Raw genomic sequence first — 12,170 nt, 5'->3', positions numbered from 1 at the left:
AAGGGCAGACATCTCAATCAGTTAGCTTATCTGTATCACCCAAAACCTAAGTCACCTGAAACGGGGATTCGGGATTCGTAATGTCGGATTCAGACACGTTGACCCCCTAGAACAGGACATGTAGGATTCGTTATATATATATATATATATATATATTAAAAATTAGATGTTTCTTACATAAATTTTAATTAATGATACAAATTTATTGATTTCAAACATAGATCTTCATCTATAGCATGCATAGTACATACAAAATGATAAACAGATGACTATAATGATAAACTAACCGGAATAAATATGAATCGAAAGTAATTGGAAAATGTGAATTAATTTGGCACTAAAAAAACAACTCTAAAAATATATAGGGACTAACAACATTTTATAAATGTCAAACTACTAACTGCTATAGTATCTCCATTAAGATTATAGTTTAACACTCTTGAGTTTGCCATCGGCCAGAATGGCCTAACATGCATCGCTAGTTAAGATTTCTCACATGAGCTTTTCATACCAGGTTCTTGCAACTCCATTTTTTCCTCCGATTCTTATTTCTGACTTGTTATGTTGGAAGATGATGGTGAGAAAATAGATAAATAGGTGGGATGAGCTCTTGGTTTCTTGGGCTCCTTTAATTCAACTTCATGTTAGAACAGATGTAGACATATTTTAATATATTATTTGTTGGTGATTGTTTTCCACACAGTCCCAGAAAGAACATCACATGTGGCTTTCAGTGTTTTTATTTGGTATAATATATGAAGCCATCCAGTTTAATTTTTGACATCGTGGAAATTATTGATACGCATTTTAATAGCACTGTCTCCTCATCTAAACTCTAGAAGTCTGCTTTAAGGTTGTATTATATTTTGGCAGATGTTGGGTGTTTGTTGAGATTGGTAGGATTTAGTGTTAGGTTAATGTCAGCGGCTGGTAATTGCACTGTTAAGTTAGCCATGCTTTCCCACTTTACTCTTTGAAAAGAAAACTCTCAACATTCTAACATTCGATCATCAATGCATAAAAAGAAAACTCCCAACATTCTAACTTTCGGTCATCCACGCATAAAAAGAAAACTCTCAACATTCTAACATTCAGTCATCCACGCATAAAAAGAATAATCTCAACATTCTAACATTCGGTCATCAACGCATAATATAGGATATTTATCTCAGTCATGTTTGAAGAATCCGCTTTATAGATTGCGGGGGCAAATGATAAACAACGTGATTGTAATGAGCAAATGCGGCCTTTTCTAACCCGCGGGAGTCCCTTTTCCGCTAAACGAGTCCTGGAAATCAGGACACGCAGTGAAAAATCGGGACGCATTGGCGATTTTTGGGACACGCTTGGGATTCGACGTGTCCTGATAGAATTCGACGTGTCCTGGACACGTTTTTGGGACGAATCGTGTCCGACACGCCAGATTCGGACACGTGGCCCCTATATAACGAATCCGGTTACTTAGCTCAAAACAAAAACAACAAACTTATGTTTCGAAGAATAATGATGTCAACACAATCTAGTCTTACAATAACAATTTATGCCAACTATCAAGTAATTGTAAAGTTCCATAGAAGATTGATTTTGGATGGTTGGATCATTTCACAATATGACAATTTTGTACCACACTCAAAAGTTCATATCATCTTGTATCATCGAAGATGATAGTTCCGAAATGAGAAGACATTCAAGACAAAAAAAAGAGATCAAGCCTTTACATTAATAAGCTTTGAGGAAAAAACTTTTCTAAAGGGGAAGGCAATGTTATGAATGCAAATAATTAGATAATTAACAATGATTAGTATACTGAAGAGGTATATCTCAAAAGACATGACCATTCATGATGGGGTACCCACCTAGGTATATGTATGGGACCCGCAGTTGTAACATTCTCATATCTGATATCACTTGTATTCAAACATTAAAAAAAAAGTATATATATATTATTGTCATATCATGGATATTTTCATATTTCAAATATTTTGAATATTTTTGTTGCGTATGCGAACTTTGTCCGTAAGAATAAAAAGTCGGGTTTTATGGTGTTATGATGAACAATGTTTGTTGTGGTTAGAATAGTCCAACACTCATACATCTTATAGTGACATTTTATTGACCTTGGCTTGTAATGGGGGTGTTCTAGGGGATACCACTTTTAATGGCCATGATACAACACCTCTATGGAGACTACCCCTTGGCATCCTAAACCATAACATGGTTTCTTAAAGTGATAAGAAGGGGGTTATATTGTAACGTAATGTTATAAAAAATGGGCATTGTATAAAGAGAACATGATATAAAGTTAAGAAACATGTTAATATCATACATCCCTTCATCCACAAAATATTCGTCCCAAACACTTTATTTTAGCGATGTGTTTAAGGATGACACATATGTTCACAAATGATTATTTTAATCTTCTTGAGGGGTGGCCTTTCATTATTTCTTAAGCCATTGGACATATTATAGGTGGATGACATCTTGGTACTAGGCATGTGTATTAGAAAAAAAATGAAAACATGTTATATTATTGTCAAGTGGCTTCTAATCGAACCCTTGTGAATGGGGCCATAATACATAATATATGAGGGGGTCCCATTGATTATATTTACCCTCATCACCAGCAATAAGGTGGACTCACTTTCACACATAAAGTCACCCTCAACATAGACACTTCAACAAATTGAAAGGGAAGGGAGCTAGTCATGGACTCAGCCATCCCTTATACCATATCAGCCGTAATGGATATCGCTTCAAGGTATTTAGTAGGCTTTGCATGAAACGTTGCGGTTGACACATCATGGAACAACCATGGCATTTCAATTGTATGGAGCCACTTGCATTATGAACTGCCTTGCTGTCAAACCAAGTCTGATGCACCTTAGTTGTGGATCTTCTTTCTTTACCATGGAATGAGCACATAAATATTTTCTAGTTGATCAAATGGATGCAGAACTATGGGTTTTTTTTTGAAAATCTCAATATATGGGCTGTCTACATACTTGGCACAATTTATGGATTGTTGGGGCCGCTTTCATTCCGTAAGTGAGCTGTATAATCATTTCCCTTTAACCATGGGGATGGGACCATGATATAATTGAAGAATTTTGTATTAATCAACTGATTTTTTTCTTAGCTTATGGACCCACATGATGGTACATGGGGCAGCATCGATTTCAGATAGGTTCATTTATATGATGGAGTATCATGAAGGTGCACTTACCAAAGACAATGGACCACAATGAGGAGTACTTCCAACAACTTCTAGAATCAAGGGAATATTAATTATTTATTGTAAGAGGTCAAACTAGAGGCTCTATTTAAAGAGTAGCTCCCTCTTTTCTTGTCATGGTTTGGTTTTGAAGAAATCCCTCCGTTGTAGCTTAATGGAAAAACCCTTGGATGTGCTTGGAGAACCAACAACTTCATGTGGGTGAGGATGCTTGTATATCTTTTGTTATTGTTCCCTTTGTTGCTGATATAGCTGGATATATAATTTAGGGTTTGGATTTGTTGTACTATTCCCATCTTCTATTATTTTGTTATCATTAGAACTTGGCTGATAAATATGATTATTTCTCTACTCCTCAATTGAAGCTTCTCACATGGTTCATGATCGCTGTAATAACTTCAAATATTTGGGTGTTTTCTACAACGCTCATAAAAAATTACTTCAGAGGCTTGAGATGCAAAACTCTTTGCATCGTTGTATGTTTGTTGCCTTGCATGCATCCTATATCACAATACATCATACATGCTATGAATGGATGCTACTATTGATGTTGCGATTAATCTAAAAAAAAGAAATGTAGTATTTGAAACATTTCTTTTTATGCTTTAACGTAGCTTATCCATGTGATACTTAAAATAAATGGTGTCATGTGCCTTTTCTTATCCGCTAACAAATCTAAGATCTTGACAATTTTTAGGCTACAACTCATGGTCAATTGCCTAACGCTTCATATACTTCCGCATAGGCTTTTGCTCAACACTCCATGTGACATCCATATTTAAACGAGATTTATGCCTGTTATGCCCCCACACCATAGCACTACCCTTTTGTACAGATTTGTGCTTTTATGATGCACTTGTGTGGACCATTGAGAATATAGCTATGGAAACATATGGTATAGTTCCATACATGTGTGTTGTATGAATCATATAAATACTTTTCCTATAGATAGAACAATTATTTTCCAATTTTGGGATCTTTGTCACTTAATTGCTGATTTGATTTACTTGGGTAACTTTGTAATAAGCATGATATGTTTTGGGTTTCTAGTAGTTTCCAATTTTGGCTAAAATAGCCTTGCTCTAAACCTTTCTCATTGAAATTGATCCCTTGACTTACATTGGTAAGCACTAGAGATTAATTTTGGGGTGTCAGAGATCACTTTGCAAGAGGAATTTCTTAATTGGTTGGAGGCTTCTACATGGGTATTGTACTAAGGATGCCACAAACCCTTAGTTTGTTGGGATTTACATACCTTATTTTCTTGCTTAGTTTAATTTAATTTTTTTCAATTAGTTTGGGGTTTTTTGATTGACTCATTTATTTTCATTTATGCTCAAGGCATTGGAATGGATTTAGGGTTTCAACTTTCACATTCCTTGAATTGTTATTCCATCTTTCCACTTACATTACGCTTTGTAGCCTATTCATTTTCTCCTTGCTCTAGACTATGATATAGCCTCCAAATGATCAATTTTCACGTTCCAGTGTTTCTCATAAAAATTCATCCCTCATCTTACATCAGTAATGCACTTGAAATTGATTTTGGGGCCTTGGATTATTACTTGATGAGAAGATTTGCTTCTAGTTGACGACTCCTACATGGACATTGTACTCAAGAAACAACTTTTTTTAGTTTGTTATGATTTACATACTTTATTTTCTTGCTTAGTTTAGTTTGGAGTTGTTGAAATTAGATTGCGTTTGTTTATTTGACTCGCTTAATTTCATTTGTTTTTTCCCCTTGGAAAAATCTGGGCAGATCAACCTCGGAGGGAATCTTTTAAAGCCCATTAGCCAGACTAGCAGGGCCTAACCCCAAGGGTGTCAAGGAGAATTGACCCTGTGACCTCCCGATCGACGAGGTACTTAACAATAGGGGCTTGTCCAGTTGAGCTAACCCTTGGGGCTATTTACTTTCTTTTGTTGTTAAGGCATTGGAAAGGATTTTAGGGTCTTAGATACTTTGAATCATTCTTCCATCTCTCGACTTGCATTAACCTTTTTAGCCTCTTTGTTTTCTCGTGCAGTTATATTTATCTTGTATTATATGGGGTGATGAAGTGAACAAAGTTCCTTATATAAATTAATTACTCCAGAAGACTTGGAATATGAAGCTATCCATTGAGGATATAAGAATATATATATTAAAATGTATGAATAAGAATGATAATGATTTACAATGAGAACAAGAGGTTTGCTTATATATCAAGCGTCTCTTCATGGAGAGTCATGTCCTATTTAGACATGCCTCTTCAACCTAACTACTAATTATTATTAACTAGTCATTATTACAATTATCCTCGTTACTTATATTTATATTATTTATATATTTTATTCGTAACGTTGCCTTCTTCCTCAAAAAGCTTTGTCCTCAAAGCTTGTTAATGAAAAAGGCTTGATTTCTTTTTTGGCTTCGAATGTCTTTCTTTCTCGGCACAAACATCTTTGTCGATACAAGCTGATATGATCTTCTAAGTGACAAACAAAATTGTCGCATTGAGAAGGGATCGGACCATCCTAGATTAATCTTCTGTGGAGTATTTTGATCATTGGAATTTTGTAATGACTTGTCAGCATAAGACGGGATTGATGTTACATCATTATTCTCTGGAACATCAGTTTGTTGTTTTTGGTTTGAATGGTCTTGATACATAGCATGGTTGATTTGTCTATTCTCATGATTCGAATGCCGATAGGGAACTTTTTTGGTTTGACATTCCCTTATTAAGTGTGTGGAAATATTTTGATTTACTTCAGGGGATGATGTTGTTGAGTTCGTTACCAAACCTTCACTTGGGGTGTTTATCATCTGAACTGCAACATCCAAGCGTGTCTTTTCTTCAACTTGCTTGTCTTCTTCTTGAGTTGTGACATTCACTGGATTGGTATCTGTTGTTTTGTCATCAACATGAATTCCTACATTTGATGCTTCCTTCTTGATAACTTGTTGTACATTGTTTTCTAATGACTTCTTATCCTTCTTAAGTTTCTTAATTTGTGTCATTGATTTTTCACTATGGTTTTTAAGTTGAGAAACTTCTTCATTTTTGTCAATAGTGATTTTGTCAATTTCATTTTGCATATTTTGTAATACTTTTTTACCTTCTTGAGAAATTACTTTTGAAATATTTGATATATCTTCTGGCGTTACTGAATTTGGTTTCAGTGTAACATCTTGGAGTGTTATTTTCTTCTTCTTGTAAGAAAATGTTAAAAACTTTTTCTTCGTATTTAAAATGACAAATCCTATCGTTTCCATCCAGGGTGATCCCAAAATAATGTCACCTTGATTGTTCCATAGGGTGTGAACTGAGAACTGCGATACAAATGTATAATCTTCAATGTTTAACTGTAAATTGGCTATGTCATAATTTTTATTGTGAAAAAAGTCTAATTTTCTAGTTATATTTGACTCTGGGATCACTAATTGGTTTGTGATTTTAGGTGTTATATAATTTGCATCTTCTGCTAGAGAAATAGATATAATAACATCTTTTCCTGCGAGATTTCCTTTAATGTTAAATAGTGCTTTATCGTCTTTGGGTAAGGTTTCTGGAAATATTTTTTCATTACTGGTCTCCATTTTTTTTTCTTCTCAGAATGAGTCTTAGGGGTAAAACAACCTTCTCAATCTTGTAATAATATTTTAAAAATATATATATGTATTAATTATATAACAATTATTATATAATCTACTATATAAACTTTATAACAAATTATATGATAAAGAATTGTTATATGACTAATATATTTACGAATGTTATGTTGAAGGGTTACGAGGGTTATGATGGAGGGACGAGAAGTTTGACCGAAACAAAAAACGACGGGTTGGTCTGGACCGATGCTGGTTGAAGTGGACGCGGTGCCTGGAGCGATGCGACAGAGGATAGGCAAGTCTATGGAGTGGGGGTGCGACAAATCTCAGGTAATGGCGGTGGTAACTTTTGCAGCGTCAATCAGTGGTGACTACAGTTAATCAGGCGAAGTTTGTACAAAGGTGGTTATGAGTCTGATTTTTTTTTCTTAAAGAGAGTGTGGTCGAGCGATGGAGCTTGTTCTGCGTTGGCCTGCAACTACCAATGCCACGAACAGGGCGACAGATGGTGTCAGTTGGTGTGTTATGACAACTTATACTGTCAACAAGGCGCCTAGACAATGGCTGGAAATCGTGGATGACAGCTGTGTCGATGGTTGTTTTATGCAGTTGCGCTAAAACGATGGCTTTGGAGGCGGTTCCAGTGCATGGATAGCGGCTACGCGTTGGTTGGTAGTGTAACGCTGACTGCGTGGAGTCGTGTTTTTATGTTGTTCGGCTGGCAAGTAATGACGACTAGTGGAACGGTGTATCGGTTGATAGATGGTCGTTGACCCACGTGGTCCGGACTGCAAAAAGAACACAACGAAGGCAGATGGTTCTAGAGGTGATGCAAACGGGGAATGGATGATATGGAGCAGAGCTGTGTGTTTGCAACATGGATGTTGGCTCGTTGTGGCTTGATCAGAACAACCACAACAGTTGTGGTGGCTGTGGCGGCTTATGGCCATTGGTCGATGGCCTGGCAGCGGTACGCGGGGTTGATCCCTTTTGATATATATCTTAATACAATTTATATATATATATATATTTATATATATATATATATATATATTTTTTTTTATTTGTTTAACTTGGTTGGTGGTATATGCAACAGAAGGATAGGGCGACTGAGGTGTGATGGAAGGGTCGATAAAGTGCCTGATAATAAATCCGTCTGGTTAGTGTATGGCAACGGCTCTTAGCGGCTTTTGACGGTGGCTCATGGCCGAGTGACTGCAACAATTGCTATTACTTACATATATTTTTATTTAATTTTTAATATATGTTTTTTTTTTTTTTTTTGTTTGAAATAATGGCCAAAGACTTAAAAAATGGAGAATCTCGCAATGTGTAGTGAAATGCTTCGAGTATGACAACAACAAGGTTGATGATGATTGATGGCCAAGGGCTGGTGACCAGAGAACGAGCTTTGTGCAGCAGTGAAGCGGCCAAAGGGTTGACTGCTCTGATACCAAATGAAGCGAACAAAGTTCCTTCTAAATTAATTACTCCAGAAGACTTGGAATATGAAGTTATCCATTGAGGATATAAGAATATATATATTAAAATATATAAATAAGAATGATAATGATTTACAGTGAGAACGAGAGGTTTGCTTATATATCAAGCGTCTTTTCATAGAGAGTCATGTCCTATTTAGACATGCCTCTTCAACCTAACTACTAATTATTATTAATTAATCATTATTACAATTATCCTCGTTACTTATATTTATATATTTTATTCGTAATAGGTGAAATATCCTTATTTGGTGAATTCCTTCTATGCCCAACATAAAATTGTGCTGAGATGACTTCTTTTTCAATAGTTTGGCTCCCCAACTTGGATTGACTTGAGGTGAATTTTCTTGTTTTTGTTTGGTTTCTATAGCTTACATTTTAATGGAGATTGATATACAATGTAGTCGACTCCATATTCAATCCCAAAAAGGTCAAATTTGATGTGGGGCTTATGCCCCTTGTAACCTTTGGTCATGCATGGAATCCTATGTTGGTTTGCTCAACACAAATCCTAATTTATGGTGCATTTATTTAGGAAAATATCAATTAGAGCTTGGGGTTGTTTATAATTGTTAGTTTCTTGGTCAATCTCCTTCTGTTCTTTTGGATGTTGGATGTGTTTTTTGATGTTTTCCATTCTTGGATCTCCTTAGATAGTTAAATTAGGGTTCCATCTCCAATCTTATCCCTCGAAATTCATTTTTGGACTTTTTCCTTCCTCATAGCTTCCCTAGATTTTTCCTGTGTATGAATGCTTGTTCTTGATCACATTGCATATCCATTTGGGTGCTTTGCAATTGGAGATGAATTCACATTTCACTTCTCTTCTCTCCCACATGCTTTCACATACAAAATTTTGTTTACCTCTTCACATCTTTGGCTTGCACTTGTTCTCTTTGAGATTGATCTTTTAGAGACTTTCTTTATTTATGAATTCTAGAAGGGCTAAATTCTTAGTGTAATAAACATATCCTCTATCATGCCCAATATTTGAACTTAAGTTCGGTTTGCTCCATGTTTGATTTGTGGACCATTCTTTGAAAGGGATATTTTGGGATTATTTGCTTGGCTTGGATCCTTGCTTCATAAGTTCGTCATTACTTGTAATTTAATTGAAAATGGAAAATCTTAGTTATAGCATGAGAAATTGACATATCATACATGGAATAATAAGTTTAGGGGAGAAGGGCATTCTAAATGTAGCTTTCTTTGAGCGTATATTGGGAAAAATGGTGAAGAGAAATATTTGTGTCCCTCACATTAGACAAATGTGTACTCATGTTAATTACTCGTGCAACATGGTATATATATGTTTGCATAATCAACTCTCATTTATAGTGTCGCCATACACAACATGGTCTATTTCGGTTTAATGCATGAATGTGTAGGTTGATTGCTACATTAGCAGGGGAGCATATTCATAGTTGAGCCATCAGTAGCTTGGCACTTGCTAGTAGAAAAACATACATCCCTAGGCTTTACAGGTTATATTTGTTATATGCTACTTACTTTATATGTACACTAATACATACCTATAATAATAGGTGAATGTATGTGAATATACTAGTACATATCCATGGTGAATGATTGCTATGATATAATCCCTTGTTTTCACCTTGATCATCATATTTAGCTAGAATGTGGGCAGTGGGCACCCAATAAATGTGGAGATGCTATGAGCTTGAGTCTTTCTAGCACAAAATTTAAAGCAAAATCTTGTATCACGATATCACTAATGATATATATTCATTGTGTTTGTAATGCAATGCTATGGAAGATGCATGCAAGAATGCATCCAAATATCCAAGGGTGTGTATTGGTAGAGGGGCATAATATTTGTTTCTTTATCATAAAATATAGAATATGTATGTATATGTATGCTTTATGAAATCCTACTTGTTCATTTTGCATATGTTTGTGTGTATATCATGGAAACAAGTTCTTAAAAATTGAAAACAAGAATAGAAGTTTTAAAACTTTTTGGTATAAAATTTGCAGATGACTGTTATTTTGATATGATTAGATTGACACTTATAGCACTTGATTTTTATTTTTTATTTTTGCAATCTTATGCTGTATGTACTATGAATGATTACACACCATTCACTACTTTGGCAAATTAGTGCAATGATAATCATGTACATTATTGGTGGGTAGGTAGGGGCACCCATGGCGCGTGATCTTCATGCCAGGTTTTCTATTGAGAGATTTTTCAGGATAGAAGTACGTGGAGGATTTTTGATCCTGTCCAACGTTTCGGGTGGACACTCCTCCCAGGTTTTCTATTTATTTTTATTTTTTATTTTTATTTTTTAATTTAAGTAAACAAAAAAAGCTATATTGGTTGAAAACCAATATTGGTTGCCTTTTGTTATAACTTATTATAGACATTAAGATATCATAGATGGGATAAAGACTTCCATTGTTTGTCATGCATAGGTATATATGGTCGTTGGTTAATTTATCTCACGGCCGGATATGGGAAAAGATTGAAATGTGAAAAAATAAGATTAAGGAGTAAGTGACACAATTGGATAAGTATGAAATACTTCAACTAGTACGACTGACGAGTGCTTACAATATTTTCATCTTCAAAGTGATCTGTAAAAACCCATAATAAGTGCTGTCGAATTAGTGCACCCTGAATTATTTTTACTTGATTAAATTTTTTATTCTTATTTTTATGACAACATAGTATATATCAGAACTGAATTTTAGATGTACTAACATCAGAAGGCTATTTTAAATGTTATTATCATAGCGATTATACTCTTAATAGGAGTTATTCTTGGACTTTAACAACAATTTAGAAAATACATGGAAATTAATTTATCTCGCGAGGAATCAGAGTGTGGAAAATAGTGATGTGGGTCACCAAGTATGCCATGGCTTTAGAAGTGTATATATATTGGCAAGCTAAACCTTCACACTAGCAGTCTATAATGTTTGTAATGAAAATGATTTTTTGGTTTAGGTTTGATGGTGCAGTACCAGAGCCTCGCAAAGGTATTAGAAGTGGTCATGTGCCTGGAAGTAAATGCATCCCTTTCAATGAGGTAAATTCATTCTTCAAGTCTGTTATTTTGTCTCTGTTAAAGGATAATAAGGTCTTTTATATTTTTTCGCTTGTGTGTTGCAGAAGCATTATGCGGATTTTTTTTGTGATACCCATTTTGACTTATCAACAAACTTTTCAGTCATCCATTTTTCCAATTGCAATGTTTCTAAAGTTTCTTTTTCTTGACTATCATTTACGGGAATTTCTAATGCATAGATGTATACATCATTTACTTCAAAGTTAAAACAAAAAATAGAGTCCCTCCATCAATGATTGGAAAGAATACCATCATATTACAAATCAAATGGTTTTCGAAAGGACCTTTTCGGGTCAAAATCTCAGTTGATACATAGAGATTAAGCAAGAGGAAAATGTCGAACTTTAGAGGTATGGCCACAGACACTATCTGGGCTAATCCACTTTCCACACTCTAGTTGTAAACCTTCATTGGACAGGGCATCTGCTGTTTGGTTCCTTTCCCTGAAGACATGAGCATACACGATTTAATTTAATTCCTGAGCCCATGCAAACACCTCATTGATCAAGTCTGTAACAAATAGATCCTCAAGCCACATTACTTCTTCATCCATTGAGTCAGAAGTTGAAAATCACCAAATATTTGCAACCTTCGAAGTTGAAGCACCTTTTTCTCAAGCCAGTAGAAAAATCAATGTTAGAGGCATCGATTCATAAAATTTCTTCGAATCAATTTTATAACAAAGCTTATCCATAATTTCTAGGCATATTTGAAATTATGCTAAGTTTGCTCCTTCACGTTTA

The 12,170-nt window shown here is 35.0% G+C and overlaps 1 long non-coding RNA gene across 1 annotated transcript in view; it reads left to right on the top strand.

Moving 5' to 3' along the window:
• The first annotated feature begins 11,303 nt into the window (after positions 1 to 11,303).
• LOC149226822 (uncharacterized) overlaps positions 11,304 to 12,170 on the top strand; it is a 34,062-nt gene continuing 33,195 nt past the window's right edge. The window contains exon 1 of the long non-coding RNA XR_016247073.1: positions 11,304 to 11,388. This is a non-coding gene — a long non-coding RNA (uncharacterized LOC149226822). The remainder of the gene's footprint in view (positions 11,389 to 12,170) is intronic.

The sequence above is a fragment of the Pinus tabuliformis genome, chromosome J, assembly GCF_031772625.1.
Source record: "Pinus tabuliformis cultivar Carrire ecotype Pingquan chromosome J, CPIR1, whole genome shotgun sequence".
In the NCBI taxonomy this organism is placed as follows: domain Eukaryota; kingdom Viridiplantae; phylum Streptophyta; class Pinopsida; order Pinales; family Pinaceae; genus Pinus; species Pinus tabuliformis.
This window is presented reverse-complemented; position numbering and strand designations above follow the sequence as displayed.